Genomic DNA, 14,911 nt, shown 5'->3' with positions numbered 1-14,911 from the left:
GGCCCATGGCATACTGGAGAAGGATTCGGCTCTTTCGAACCACACACTCACCACAGCTAGTTCGAGAGCTCAAGAACTCTCTGAAATACACCCACCAAAGCAGGACTAGGGTTTTACGCATCCTCGCGGCCCGAACCTGGGTAAACGATCCTCGTGTTGGTTACTAATCCTGCTCTTCTCGCAACCCCGCGCCCCGGCAACCGTAGTAGGGATTCTTGTGATCCCATAGGTGTCGTTCCACACCGACAGTCATAAAATCCTACATAAAACTTGTAGATCACTGAATATGATATGTTTGATTCCTTGCAATAGTTTTGCGATATAAAGATGGTGATATGAGAGTCATGCTAGTGGGTAGTTGTGGATTGTAGAAATACTTGTGTTGAAGTTTGTGATTCCCGTAGCATGCACGTATGGTGAACCGTTATGTGATGAAGTCGGAGCATGAGGTATTTATTGATTGTCTTCCTTATGAGTGGCAGTCGGGGACGAGCGATGGTCTTTTCCTACCAATCTATCCCCCTAGGAGCATGCGCGTAGTACTTTGTTTCGATAACTAATAGATTTTTGCAATAAGTATGTGAGTTCTTTATGAATAATGTTGAGTCCATGGATTATACGCACTCTCACCCTTCCACCATTGCTAGCCTCTCTAGTACCGCACAACTTTCGCCGGTACCATAAACCCACCATATACCTTCCTCAAAACAACCACCATACCTACCTATTATGGCATTTCCATAGCCATTCCGAGATATATTGCCATGCAACTTCCATCATCATCATATACATGACTTGAGCATCATTGTCATATTGCTTTGCATGATCATAAGATAGCTACCATGATGTTTTCATGGCTTGTCCGTTTTTTGATGTCATTGCTACGCTAGATCATTGCACATCCCGGTACACCGCCGGAGGCATTCATATAGAGTCATATTTTGTTCTAGACATCAAATTGTAATATCAAGTTGTAAGTAAATAAAAGTGTGATGATCATCATTATTAGAGCATTGCCCCAGTGAGGAAAGGATGATGGAGACTATGATTCCCCCACAGGTCGGGATGAGACTCCGGACTCTACAAAAAAATAAAAGAGGCGAAAGAAGCCCAAATAAAAAAAGAGGCCAAAGGAGCCCACCAAAAAAAGAAAAAATAGAGAAAACAAAAAATGAGAGAAAAAGAGAGAAGGGGCAATGTTACTATCCTTTTACCACACTTGTGCTTCAGAGTAGCACCATGTTCTTCATATAGAGAGTCTCTTGAGTTATCACTTTCATATACTAGTGGGAATTTTCATTATAGAACTTGGCTTGTATATTCCGATGATGGGCTTCCTCAAACGCCCGAGGTCTTCATGAGCAAGCAAGTTGGATGCACACCGACTTAGTTTTCAGTCTGAGCTTTCATACACTTATAGCTCTTAGTGCATCCGTTGCATGGCAATCCCTACTCACTCACATTGATATCTATTGATGGGCATCTCCATAGCCCGTTGATACGCCTAGTTGATGTGAGACTATCTTCTCCTTTTTGTCTTCTCCACAACCACCATTCTATTCCACCTATAGTGCTATGTCCATGGCTCACGCTCATGTATTGCGTGAAAGTTGAAAAGGTTTGAGAACGTCAAAAGTATGAAACAATTGCTTGGCTTGTCATTGGGGTTGTGCATGATTTGAATATTTTGTGTGGTGAGGATGGAGCATAGCCAGACTATATGATTTTGTAGGGATAACTTTCTGTGGCCATGTTATTTTGAAGAGATATGATTGCTTTATTACTAGGCTTAAAGTATTATTGTTTTTATGTCAAATGATAGACTATTGCTTTGAATCACTCGTGTCATAATATTCATGCCATGATTAGATTACATGATCAAGATTATGCTAGGTAGCATTCCACATCAAAAATTGTCTTTTTATCATTTACCTACTCGAGGATGAGCAGGAATTAAGCTTGTGGATGCTGATACGTCTCCGTCGTATCTATAATTTTGTATTGTTCCATGCCAATATTCTACAACTTTCATATACTTTTTTGGCAACTTTTTATACTATTTTTGGGACTAACGTATTGATCCAGTGCCCAGTGCCAGTTCCTGTTTGTTGCATGTTTTATGTTTCGGAGAAACCCCATATCAAACGGAATCTAAACGGGGTAAAAACGGACGGAGAATATTTTTGGAATATTTGGAAGATATGGGAAGAAGAATTCACGCGAGACGTTGCCCGAGGGGGGCACGAGGCAGGGGGGCGCGCCCCTGACCCTCGTGGGCCCCCGTAAGGCGGTTAATGCCCTTTTTCGGCCGCAAGAAAGCTAATTTTCGAAAAAAAATCGGAGCGAAGGTTTCAATCCAGTCGGAGTTACGGATCTCCATATATATACGAAACGGTGAAAGGGCAGACGAGGAGAACGCAGAAACAGAGAGAGACAGAGAGACAGATCCAATCTCGGAGGGGCTCTCGCCCCTCCCATGCCATGGAGGCCAAGGACCAGAGGGGAAACCCTTCTCCCATCTAGGGAGGAGGTCAAGGAAGAAGAAGAAGGAGGGGGCTCTCTCCCCCTCGCTTTCGGTGGCGCCGGAGTGCCACTGGGGGCCATCATCATCACCGCAATCTTCACCAACAACTTCACCGCCATCATCACCAACTCTTCCCCCCTCTATGCAGCGGTGTAACCCCTCTTTTACCCGCTGTAATCTCTACTTAAACATGGTGCTCAACGCTATATATTATTTCCCAATGATGTATGGCTATCTTATGATGTTTGAGTAGATCTGTTTTGTCCTATGGGTTAATTGATGATCGTGATTGGTTTGAGTTGCATGTTTTATTATTGGTGATGTCCTATGGTGCTCTGCGTTTCGCGCAAGCGTGAAGGATTCCCGCTATAGGGTTTGCAATATGTTCATGATTTTCTTATGGTGGGTGGCGTGAGTGACAGAAGCACAGACCCGAGTAAGTAGGTTGTTTGCGTATGGGAGAAAGAGGACTTGATACTTTAATGCTATGGTTGGGTTTTACCTTAATGATCTTTAGTAGTTGCGGATGCTTGCTAGAGTTGCCTAAAGTGCATATGATCCAAGTAGAGAAAGTATGTTAGCTTATGCCTCTCCCTCAAATAAAATTGCAATAATGATTACCGGTCTAGTTATCGATTGCCTAGGGACAAATAAGTTTCTTGTGACAAAAAGCTCTCTACTAAACCTAACTTAGTTGTGTCTTTATCTAAACAGCCCCTACTTTTTATTCACGTGCTCTTTGTCATCTTGCAAACCTATCCAAAAACACCTACAAAGTACTTCTAGTTTTATACTTGTTCTAGGTAAAGCGAACGTCAAGCGTGCGTAGAGTTGTATCGGTGGTCGATAGAACTTGAGGGAATATTTGTTCTACCTTTAGCTCCTCGTTGGGTTCGACACTCTTACTTATCGAAAGAGGCTACAATTGATCCCCTATACTTGTGGGTTATCAGTGGGCCCAATACATAGATATGCACAACACATATACTCAACACCCCCCCCCCCCCGCAGTCGAAGCGGCACCACTGCTGACGTAAAGACTGGACCGGAACTCTCAAATGATGCAGTAGGCAAGCCCTTGGTCATGATATCTACAAATTGTTGGGAAGTAGGTACGTGTAGAACACAGCCAAGGGCCACCTGTTCCTGAACAAAATGAATATCCAACTCAATATGCTTTGTCCGTCGATGATGCACCGGATTAGCGGAGAGGTAGACCACCGAGACGTTGTCGCAATAGACGACCGTGGCACGGTCAACAGGGCAGGAGAGCTCGTGAAGCAGCTGGCGAAGCCACGAACACTCAGCGACGGCGTTGCCCACCGCACGATACTCGGCCTCAGCACTGGAACGAGAGACCATAGACTGCCGCTTGGACGACCACGAGATGAGTGAGGGTCCAAGGTAGACACAATAGCCCGAGGTGGAGCAACGAGTGTCAGGGCAGCCCGCCTAGTCTACATCGGAGTAAGCGGTGGGGGCTGTGTCGGCGGAGACGTGAAGCGTGACGCCAAGATCCATAATGCCATAGACATAGCGGAGAATCCGCTTGACAGCGGCCCAGTGAACGTCCTGAGGAGCATGCATACACACCTGCTGCACGGCATACTAGATCTCTGGTCGAGTCAGAGTGAGGTACTGAAGAGCACCAACGATAGACCGGTAGAAAGCAACATCCGAAGTAGGAGAACCATCCGTGGCAGAAAGCTTGGCCTTCGTATCAACAGGTGTGGCGGTGGGCTTGCAGTTAAGCATGCCAGCGCGCTCCAGGAGCTCATGAGCGTACTTCCACTGATGAAGAAAGAAGCCATCCGGACGGCGCACCACCTCAACACCGAGGAAGTAGTGCAAAGGACCCAAGTCCTTGATGGCGAACTCAGCACGAAGACGAGCCGTGAGCTGACTGAGAAGACCGGTCGTACATGTCGTCAGGATGATGTCGTCGACATAGAGTAGCAAGTAGGCCGTGTCGGAGCCCTGGTGATAGACGAAGAGCGATGCGTCCGAGCGGGTTGAGCGGAACCCAAGCTGGTGTAGAAATGCAGCGATGCGCTGGTACCAAGCGCGCGGAGCCTTCATGAGTCCATACAAGGACCGCGAAAGCAGGCACATGTGGTCGGGAAGCGCCAGATCAACAAACCCGGTGGGCTGCTGGCAGAAGACCTGCTCGTCGAGGTGACCATGGAGGAAGGCGCTAGAGACGTCCATCTGGTGCACCGGCCAAGCGCGGGAGACCGCAAGGTGGAGAACCGTGCGTATCGTGCCGGGCTTGACGACCGGAGCGAAGGTGTCGGTGAATTCGATGCCAGCACGTTGTCGAAAGCCACGAACAACCCATCGCGCTTTATAGCAATAGAGGATACCATCGGGACGGAGCTTGTGTTTGAAGACCCACTTCCCGGTAATCACATTGGCGTGCCAGGGACGGGGAACAAGCTACCACGTCCGGTTGCGCAGCAGAGCGTCGAACTCCTCTTGCATCGCAGCCATCCAGAGCGAGTCACGAAGAGCGGCTCGAACGGAGGACGGCAACGGCGATGGCGTAGAGGTGGACGCCTGCTACCTCTTGAGCACTGCGTTGGTTTTCCCTTGAAGAGGAAAGGGTGATGAAGTAAAGCAGCGTAAGTATTTCCCTCAGTTTTTGAGAACCAAGGTATCAATCCAGTAGGAGGCCACGCACGAGTCCCTCGCACCTACACAAACAAATAAAATCCTCGCAACCAACGCAATAAAGGGGTTGTCAATCCCTTCACGGTTACTTACGAAAGTGAGATCTGATAGATATGATAAGATAATATTTTTGGTATTTTTATGATAAAGATGCAAAGTAAAGAAAGCAAAATAAACGGCAAAAGAAATAGCTTGTTGACGGGAGATTAATATGATAGAAAATAGACCCGGGGCCATTGGTTTCACTAGTGGCTTCTCTCGAGAGCATAAGTATTACGATGGGTAAACAAATTACTGTTGAGCAATTGACAGAATTGAGCATAGTTATGAGAATATCTAGGTATGATCATGTATATAGGCATCACGTCCAAGGCAAGTAGACCGACTCCTGCCTGCATCTACTACTATTACTCCACACATCGACCGCTATCCAGCATGCATCTAGAGTATTAAGTTGTCACGACCGGTTTTCCAATAAAACATTTATTGAGAAACCGATCCCTTTTACGGACCAGTAGAGAAGAATTCCTTCTTACTGATAGACAATTCCTTGATTACAGAAATATCCAGGAGTACTAAATATAATACAAGGTTGAGCGAAGGCTGCTCAACAATTTATTACAAGCACGCCGATAATATACATAAAGGCTGATATGACACAAGGGGGTATGGTGGCATACTACTGACTCGTAATAAAAGTGGTGGTGGATATGTCACAGCGAAGTGGGTGACATGACTCCTGAATCTAACAGCTCATCGAGCGTCGGAGTGAGGCTCGAGGACTCTTATTGTAGGTGGCGGAAGCGTACATAATACAAGTGACCGAAATCCAGGATCGCACGGGACTGACTGGGACTCCTCTAGGCGTCGGACTCACTATCAAACTCTTCATCCATGAGATCGCCTTCGTCAACATCTGGCCAAATCAACAAGCCAGGTGAGTACTATGAAAGTACTCGCAAGACAGTTTGGACATAAGATATAACAAATGTAAACATGATGCATATGAACAGATTAATAGAGCGCACTCAGATAATAAAATAGCTACGCATGGGAAATAAAAAGGAAGTCGGGCGGTAGTCCTCCCGAAATCCCAATGTAATACTGAATGCCAATCGAGTGTCTGAAATGACCCCTCGAAAGGATACAAATAAATTAACAATGCCGCAGTCGGGCGTCAAGGCGACACCACATAAAGGGCTTATAATGGAATGTAAATGACAGTGCGTGCCACAGTCGGACGTCTGAGCGACATCACATAAAGGGCTTATATCAGAAGTAAATGACAAGAGTGCCACAGTCGGACGTCTGAGCGACATCACATAAAGGGCTTATATCAAAGTAAATGACAAGAGTGCCATAGTCGGACGTCTGAGCGACATCACATAAAGGGCTTATATCAGAAATAAATGACAAGAGTGCCACAGTCGGACGTCTGAGCGACATCACATAAAGGGCTTATATCAAAGTAAATGACAAGAGTGCCACAGTCGGACGTCTGAGCGACATCACGTAAAGGGCTTATATCTCACAACTTAAAATTTCAGTAGCTCATGAATTTAAATCATTTCATGGTAATACTCAGGTACGAGATAATAAAAGGGTTAGTCAATCCACAGGAATAACAATTCAACCGGGTTTACCACTCAAGCATGTTCACCGGGGATTTCCACAGAGACAGACACAGGGACTGACACTGAGACTGATATGGATATGTTGGCCACGGTCTTTGACCATGGACACGATGACTCGGAAGGATTTGACTTTGCAGAGTTTGTACTCTTAACCACAGCCAACGGATTTCAGTAGTCACAAGGGACTAGTTCCGTTTACGGTGTTTTAGGAGAAACACATCTAACCAGTACACACCCATTCAACATTCCGATGCCAGGAATCACCCTCGGCAACGTTCAAGATAAACTTTGAGACGGGGAGGCTACAACCTCGCGTAGCATGGGATCAAATTTATACCGCGCGCTCTAAGGGGTGCCCCCCTCTCGGTCCCAACCGGAAACACCCATGCCCCCTGACCGGATGACTGGCTTTAATCCAGGGCCATGGAACCCTCATCCCGTCCCCTCTATTTGGTGTGTACAAGGAAAGAGGTTAGCAACTTACTAAACCGTATTCTTTGAAGAAAACATGTGGCAGCATGAAAGGGAAGGAACGGTAACGTGGCTCAGCCCACGTTAACGTCGGAGTTTATCGGATGACGTAAGACTGGCATGCTACAACACTACCATCTTACTACCTTTCATGTCACCACATGATCAGGTCATCTCTCATCAAAGATCACAGTAACTTTGAAACACACGGTTGGTTGCCTTGCATTGCAACGTAATACTCACCGATGCTCACATGCCATGCATAAACCATTCAAGCAAACATGAAAAACACCTATCATATCAAAGGTTCAAACATGCTTGCCTGGTTCGGAGAAGTCGGAGTCTAGCTCGGCGAAGTTCGCGGCTCCGTCACCTCCTCCGGAACCTACTATAACGAAACCGTACACTAACGTGAAAATCGTCGCGTGCATAAAAATTGTGCCAAATTTTTTCCAAATAAATACTATAAAAAACTAGACAAAAATATAATACTGACAGAAAAAGAATCAATCAAAAGGCATCTTTTATTAAAAAGTTATAAGGGTTTTAGTCCAAGGACTGATCTGTGATGAAACAGAAAAGAACCAGGGACTTGTTTGAAAAAAACCAGAAAACGGTTCGGAAAGAAATGCGCCAGCCCAAAGGGAAAGCGCATTTGCCCGAAGGCGCCATCAGAAAACGGTTCGAGGGGGGCAAAAAGAGAGGCTGACGGGGGGTCCCACCCGTCAGGTTTAAAAACTCCAAAGGAGCTCGCCGGCGCCCGAAGGCTGCGGTGGTCGCCGGCGACGAACCACGGCGAGTCAGGGAGATCGGAGGGTACCAAGAGGTTCAGGGTGTTCTTCCGCGTCGGTGGGTGGTGGACTTGGACGTCGGAGAGGACCACGTCGACGGCGACACTTTCTCTGGCGGACGGTGGTTCGGGCGATGGTGGAGTACTCCGGTGGGCGCTGCAAACTCCAAATTGAAGCGCGGGTCAGGAGAGTGGATGCATTAGGAAGCTACTGGCAAGAGCTGAGAGGTAGAGGTGCACGCACGGGGGTGAATCGAGCTGGACCCCGTGGCGGGTCGAGGCGGCCGGAGTTGGGGAAGAAGGCTCTCTCGGGGCTCTTCCAGTGGCTTGGCGTGGTATTGGTGGAGTGCAGAGGTGGTGTGGGTTCGAGTTCGAGCTCGGGGCCTCCTTTTATAGGTGATCCGAGGGGGTAGCCGTGAACGGGATAGCTCCGGCGAGCGATTACAGCGAGGCAGAGGTTGGGCAGGGGGTTTAGGCGGCTAGGCACCATCAGGGAGGATCACTGGTGCCGTTCCCCCGCTAAACTTCGGTCGGGCTAGGCGTAATGCGCCGATCCTCGACGGGGCGGCCGTACGGGCACGGCAGCGGCAGGGAGCGCGCTCCGCGCCTAGCAGTTCACGACGAAGGACCGCAGCGTGCACGGGTGAGTGGGTGGCCACGCGGCGGCCTCCGGTGGCTTGGGCGGCGCTGGACGGCGCCGTCCATGCTGCGCCTCTCTCTGGCAGCCGCAAAGCCGCTGCTGCCGTCGCTCACGGGGTGGCGCACCTCCTCCTGCTCGTCGCCGACGCCCGCAAGCTTCCAGGCGTTCGTGCGGCGCAGGGATAAGAAGGAATCACAGGGCGCACGGCGCCACTGCGGTACTGGCGAGATCGACAACGGGCTCTGAAGAAAATGACAGCAGTTTCTGAAACTGTTACTCTGAATTTCTGAACATTGACAGAAACAGTGTCCATCAGGTGTTCGACGAAATGATTAGGCATGAAGAAAAAAATTTCTGGAGCTTGGACTTGGTGAGGTGACCTCTCAATGCATCCAGAGGCTGCCTGAATTTTCTCAGATTTTTAGGAGGAGAAAACAATTGAATTTCATCAAATTTGCCAAACATGGTCCAAACTTGCAGCAAGCACAATTTGAAATATTTGAACTGGAGACCAGTGGATCTTCATGGATCTTGGTTGAGGGCTCTAAGGACTAGCTAGGGAAATTGGTTTGGAGGCAAAACTCAAAGTAGAAAGGGTAGCTCCTTTGTAAATCTCCAAGAGCCAAAGTAGAGGGCAGAAATTATTTTGATAAGAATTAAATGGAAGAAAATTTATGGGGAGGTTCAAACTGCTGGATTTGAAGTATAACATGACACAAAGATGGGGAAAGGCTTTTGGGAGGTGGTTTCCTCTCATGTCATGGCAAGAGTGGATTTTTGAAAGGGAAAAGGATCATTCCAAATGCCATAGGGCTATTTAAAAGATTTTTCAAAGGAAATCTCCCAAATGAAAAGCATTTGGTTTTGAGTCCAAATAAGAAGGGAAAACCTCCAAGACCAAAAATCAAGTCTTGGGTGAATCCAAACAAAGCATTTGTCATAAAAGAAAATTTTTGATAGGGAGAGTTCTTTAGAAGAAAATATTTTTAAAATAACCTCCCTTAAATCAAATAAAAGTTTGAAAAAGCGAAATAAAATTTTTTTGGTGTCACAACACCTACCCCCTTAGGAAAAATCTCGCCCTCGAGATTCCAGCTGATTCTCAAATAGATGTGGGTACTCTGCCTGAAGAAAATCTTCTCTTTCCCATGTAGCTTCTTCCTCGGTGTGATTGCTCCACTGAACCTTGAAAACTTTTATCGTTTTCTGACGGGTCCTCCTTTCAGACTCTTCCAATATCTTCACTGGCCGCTCTCTGTAGGTGAGGTCTGGTTGCACATCAATGATTTCATGAGATACATGCTTCTCCGGGTTGTTCACACATTTCCTCAACTGTGAGACGTCAAACACGTCGTGGACTTCTGACAGCTCTTTGGGTAGGTCTAGCTGGTAGGCTACTGTGCCTCTTCGTGCAACTATACGGAAGGGTCCAATAAATCTCGGGGCTAGCTTCCCCTTAATTTTGAACCGTTGCAGGCCTCGCATAGGAGACACTCGTAGGTATACGTAATCACCGGGTTCAAAGCTGACCTCACGATGTTTTTGATCGTAATAGCTCTTCTGTCGGCTTTGAGCTGTCTTGAGTCTGTCCCTGATCTGTTTAACTTTCTCCTCGGCTTCCTTGAGCATGTCTGGGCCGAAGATACGACTGTCGCCTGTTTCTGACCAATTTAGTGGGGTACGACATCTCCGCCCGTACAATGCTTCAAAAGGTGCCATTTGTAGGTTGGTCTGGTAACTGTTGTTGTAGGCAAACTCGGCATACGGCAAACTTTCTTCCCAACTGGATCCATAGGTGAGCACACAGGCTCTCAGCATGTCCTCTAGTATTTGGTTTACGCGTTCCGTTTGTCCATCGGTCTGAGGGTGGTACGCTGTACTGAATGCTAGTTGCGTGCCCAGAGCTTGTTGTAAGTGATCCCAAAATTTAGAGACAAATTGAGTGCCTCGGTCGGATATTATAGTCTTTGGGACTCCATGCAAACAAACTATACGGGAGAGATAAAGCTTGGCTAGCCTTTGAGTGGAGTAGGTCGTCTTCACGGGAATGAAATGTGCTACCTTGGTTAGCCTATCTATGATGACCCATATGGCATCATTTCCGCGTTGTGATCGAGGTAGTCCAATGATGAAGTCCATTCCAATTTCATCCCATTTCCACTCAGGTATCCTGTTTGGCTATAGTAGCCCTGCTGGCTTTTGATGTTCGGCTTTTATGCGCTGACATGAATCGCAACAAGCAATGAATGCGGCTATATCCCTTTTCATACCGTGCCACCAAAATCTTTCCTGAATGTCTTTGTACATTTTGGTTCCTCCAGGGTGGATCGAATATGGGGCGGTGTGGCTTTCGGTTAGGATTTGTTGCTTGAGTTCCTCAATGTTTGGTACGCAAAGTCTGTCCCCGTACCATAATACTCCCTCCTTGTCGGTGACGAACTCTGAAGCCTTGCCAAGGCTCATCTTCCTCTTTATACCTTCGATGCTGGGATGTCCATGCTGAGCCTTCTTAATTTGTTCCATAAGGGTGGGTTGTATCTCCAGATTTGATACGTTGCCCTCAGGGACTAACACCATGTTGAGTCTAGCGAACTCCTGTTGAAACTCAGGCCTCAAGTTCTGTGGACTGTCGTTGCCCGGGCTGGGGTTCCGACTAAGAGCATCTGCCACTACATTTGCTTTCCCTGGATGGTAGTGAATGCCGACATCATAGTCCTTGACCAATTCCAACCAGCGTCGTTGGCGTAAATTTAGCTCTGGTTGTGTGAAAATATATTTAAGGCTCTTATGGTCCGTATATATTTCACAGCGATTTCCCAACAGGAAGTGCCTCGATTCTTTGAGTGCATAGATGACCGCTGCTAGCTCCAAGTCATGAGTTGGATAATTTTCCTCATGCTTCCGTAGTTGCCTGGAAGCATACGCGACAACTTTGCCATCCTGCATCAGTACGCACCCGAGGCCCTTCCGGGATGCGTCACAATACACTTCAAAACTCTTGTGTATGTCTGGCACGATCAAAACTGGTGCTGTTGTTAGTTTCTTCTTGAGTTCCTGGAAGCTTTTCTTGCACGCTTCCGTCCATACAAACTTCTTGTCTTTCTTCAGCAACTGTGTCATTGGTTTTGCCACAGTGGAGAATCCTTCAATAAATCTTCTGTAATATCCGGCCATTCCCAGGAAACTCCGCACATCTGTCACGTTGGCTGGTGGTTTCCAGTCAAGTATGGCTTTGACTTTTTCTGGGTCTACGGCCACGCCTTCTTGGGTCAATATATGGCCAAGAAAACCAACTTGTCTTAGCCAAAATTCACACTTGCTAAATTTGGCGTACAAGTGATGTTTCCTTAATTCTCCCAAAACAATTCTGAGATGTTCAGCATGCTCTTCTGGTGTCCTTGAATATACCAGAATATCATCAATGAACACCACAACAAATTTGTCCATGAATTTCATAAACACTTTGTTCATGAGGTGGACGAAATATGCGGGGGCGTTCGTCAGTCCAAAAGGCATTACTGTGAACTCATATAATCCGTATCTGGAGGTGAATGCTGTCTTAGGGATATCTTCTGTCCGTACTTTCAATTGATGATATCCCGATCTTAAATCAATTTTGAGAACACCTTGGCTTGTGCGAGCTGGTCAAATAGGTCATTTATCCGTGGCATCGGATATTTGTTCTTGATGGTGACCATATTGAGAGCTCGATAGTCTATACACAATCTCAGTGTCCCATCCTTTTTCTTGGCGAATAATACTGGTGAACCCCATGGTGAGGAGCTGGCTCGGATAAATCCTTTGTCCAGTAATTCCTTTATTTGCTTCTTCAATTCCACCAACTCGGATGGTGCCATTCTATAAGGTTTCTTGTCGATGGGGGTGGTGCCAGGTGCTAGTTCAATGCTGAACTCTATCTCTCGGTCTGGTGGCATGCCTGGAAGTTCTTCAGGAAATATGTCGGGAAACTCGCACACCACTGGAACTTTTCTCAATTCTGAAATGTCCACTTTGTTCAGCTTTCGTTGCCGTGACCGTGGTCTCTCTTGAGCTGTAACTTTTATTGTCTTGCCATGATGATGAGTGAGAATCACAGTCCGATTGAAACAGTCAATAAATCCCTTGTTGGTGGTCAACCAGTCCATCCCTAGGATAACATCCAGTCCTTTATTTTCCAACACGATGAGATTAGCCTGAAACTTTAGTCCTTCGAATTCAATAATCACTCCTTGGCAGTATCTCTGAGTGATCTGCTTATTCCCTGGGGACTTGATGATCGTAGATTTTTCCAAAGGAAGTATCGGAAAACCATGTTGCAAAACAAAACTCTTCGAAATGAACGAGTGAGAAGCTCCAGAATCAAACAAAACCGTGGCAGGTACTGTGTTGACAGGGAACGTACCGAGTACGATGTCTGGGGCATTCTGTGCTTCTTCCCTGGTCACATGGTTCAGGTGACCTTTCCTGTGGTTGTTGTTGGGATTGAAATTGTTACGCTTGGGGGCTGGATTGTTCCCACCATTGTTCGGCTTGGGGGCCGAGTTCCTTGGTTTTGGGCATTGTTTGGCATAGTGCCGTTCCTCTCCACAAGCATAGCAAGTGACCCCTGGATGGTATGAAAAGTCCTTGTCCCTTGAATGAAACTGTCTGGTTGGCCTTAGAGCAGTAGTCGTGGATTTTCTTGCTTCACTCCTCTGAGCATTAGTCTTGCTTCGGTTGTTGCGAGCAAGAGTCGTCTTGTCCCTCTTTCGCTTATGAATATCTTCCAGACTGCGGCGCTCATTCTCCAAAGTAATGGCCTTGTCAACCAGAGTTTTGAAATCTGGGAAAGTGTGTACGACTAGTTGGCATTTTAGTGCCGGAGCCAGGCCGTCCAAGAATTTTTCCATCCTCTTGTTCTCAGTCATATGCTCGTCGTAGGCATAACGAGATAGCTGGGTAAACTGACTGTTGTATTCCGTCACTGTCATGCCTCTCTGCTTGAGGTCATCGAACTCCCTTTTCTTGATTTTTATGATGCTCATGGGGATGTGTGCCCCACGAAAACCTTCCTTAAACTCTTCCCAGGTGATGTTATGTCCACTGGGATGCATGTGTAGGAAGTTCTCCCACCATGCTGCAGCTGCTCCGGTGAGGAGGTGAGGTGCATAAAGCACCTTCTCATGATCAGAACATTGAGCAATAATCAATTTTCTTTCGATGTCTCGAAGCCAATCATCGGCTTAAAGTGGCCTATCAGTGTGAGCAAACGTTGGAGGGCGTGTCTTCTGTAGTTCAGACAACTTGGAGTGTGGTTGCTATGGCTCACGGTGATTTCCCATATTGATGACGTGATTCATCATTTCTTGGTGTTGCTGCTGGCTTTGTTCGAAAAGGCGGCATACTTGAGATAAGGCTGCCTCGCTGTCCTGTTGACTAGACTGTCCCTGAGTGAAGTTGTTGTTTGTCTGTGTTCCATAAACTTCTTCCGGTGGATTTGGCATGGAACGAGTCCACGGACGAGACATTTTCCACTCTGGGGTATTATTTTGCAAAACTCATGGAAGAACTGTGTGGCACAAGGAAAATCTTGCAAGACAAAAATTTTAAAAGACCTCAAGATTTTTTTTCAAGAACATAAATGATTTCGCACGGAGAAGGACTGCTCAGCACAAATCTTACACGCGAGACGCAAACATACGATACATCACTCAGGATGTGCGTACACACTCCTGACATGTTATTTAGGCTAGCACACTCCTCCGGGATCCTACATGATGCGCACACAAAAACTACAAACTTAAGTACATATAAAACATATCATACATGCAGGCACAACGCGCGGCGACTAGGCGCACTCAGTCGGAGATGGTGAAGAAGTCCTTCCCCTTGCCGAGGGTAAGACCCAGCGGTGCAGGAGACTCAACCTCCACCTCCTCCCTAACAAGCTCCAGGCGCGTAGCACTGCGCTGAGGTGATGGCGCGGGTGCGACAGGTGGTAGTGTGGGTGCGGCAGGCGGTGCAGCTCTGACTGGAGTAGGAGCAATGACCCGGTCGAACTCCTCAGTGGTAGGCAGACGGCGAGCAGTGGCCAAAATGGCAGGTGAATAGGATGCTGAGGACGAGACGAACGTCAGTGGCGGTGCCATGTGGAGAAGCTCCTTCCTGCTGGCAGAACCGCCCCGAACTAAGTCCATCCGGGC

Source organism: Aegilops tauschii, chromosome 6, assembly GCF_002575655.3.
Source record: "Aegilops tauschii subsp. strangulata cultivar AL8/78 chromosome 6, Aet v6.0, whole genome shotgun sequence".
NCBI classification, from domain to species: Eukaryota; Viridiplantae; Streptophyta; class Magnoliopsida; order Poales; family Poaceae; genus Aegilops; species Aegilops tauschii.
Note: the sequence above shows the minus strand (reverse complement) of the source record.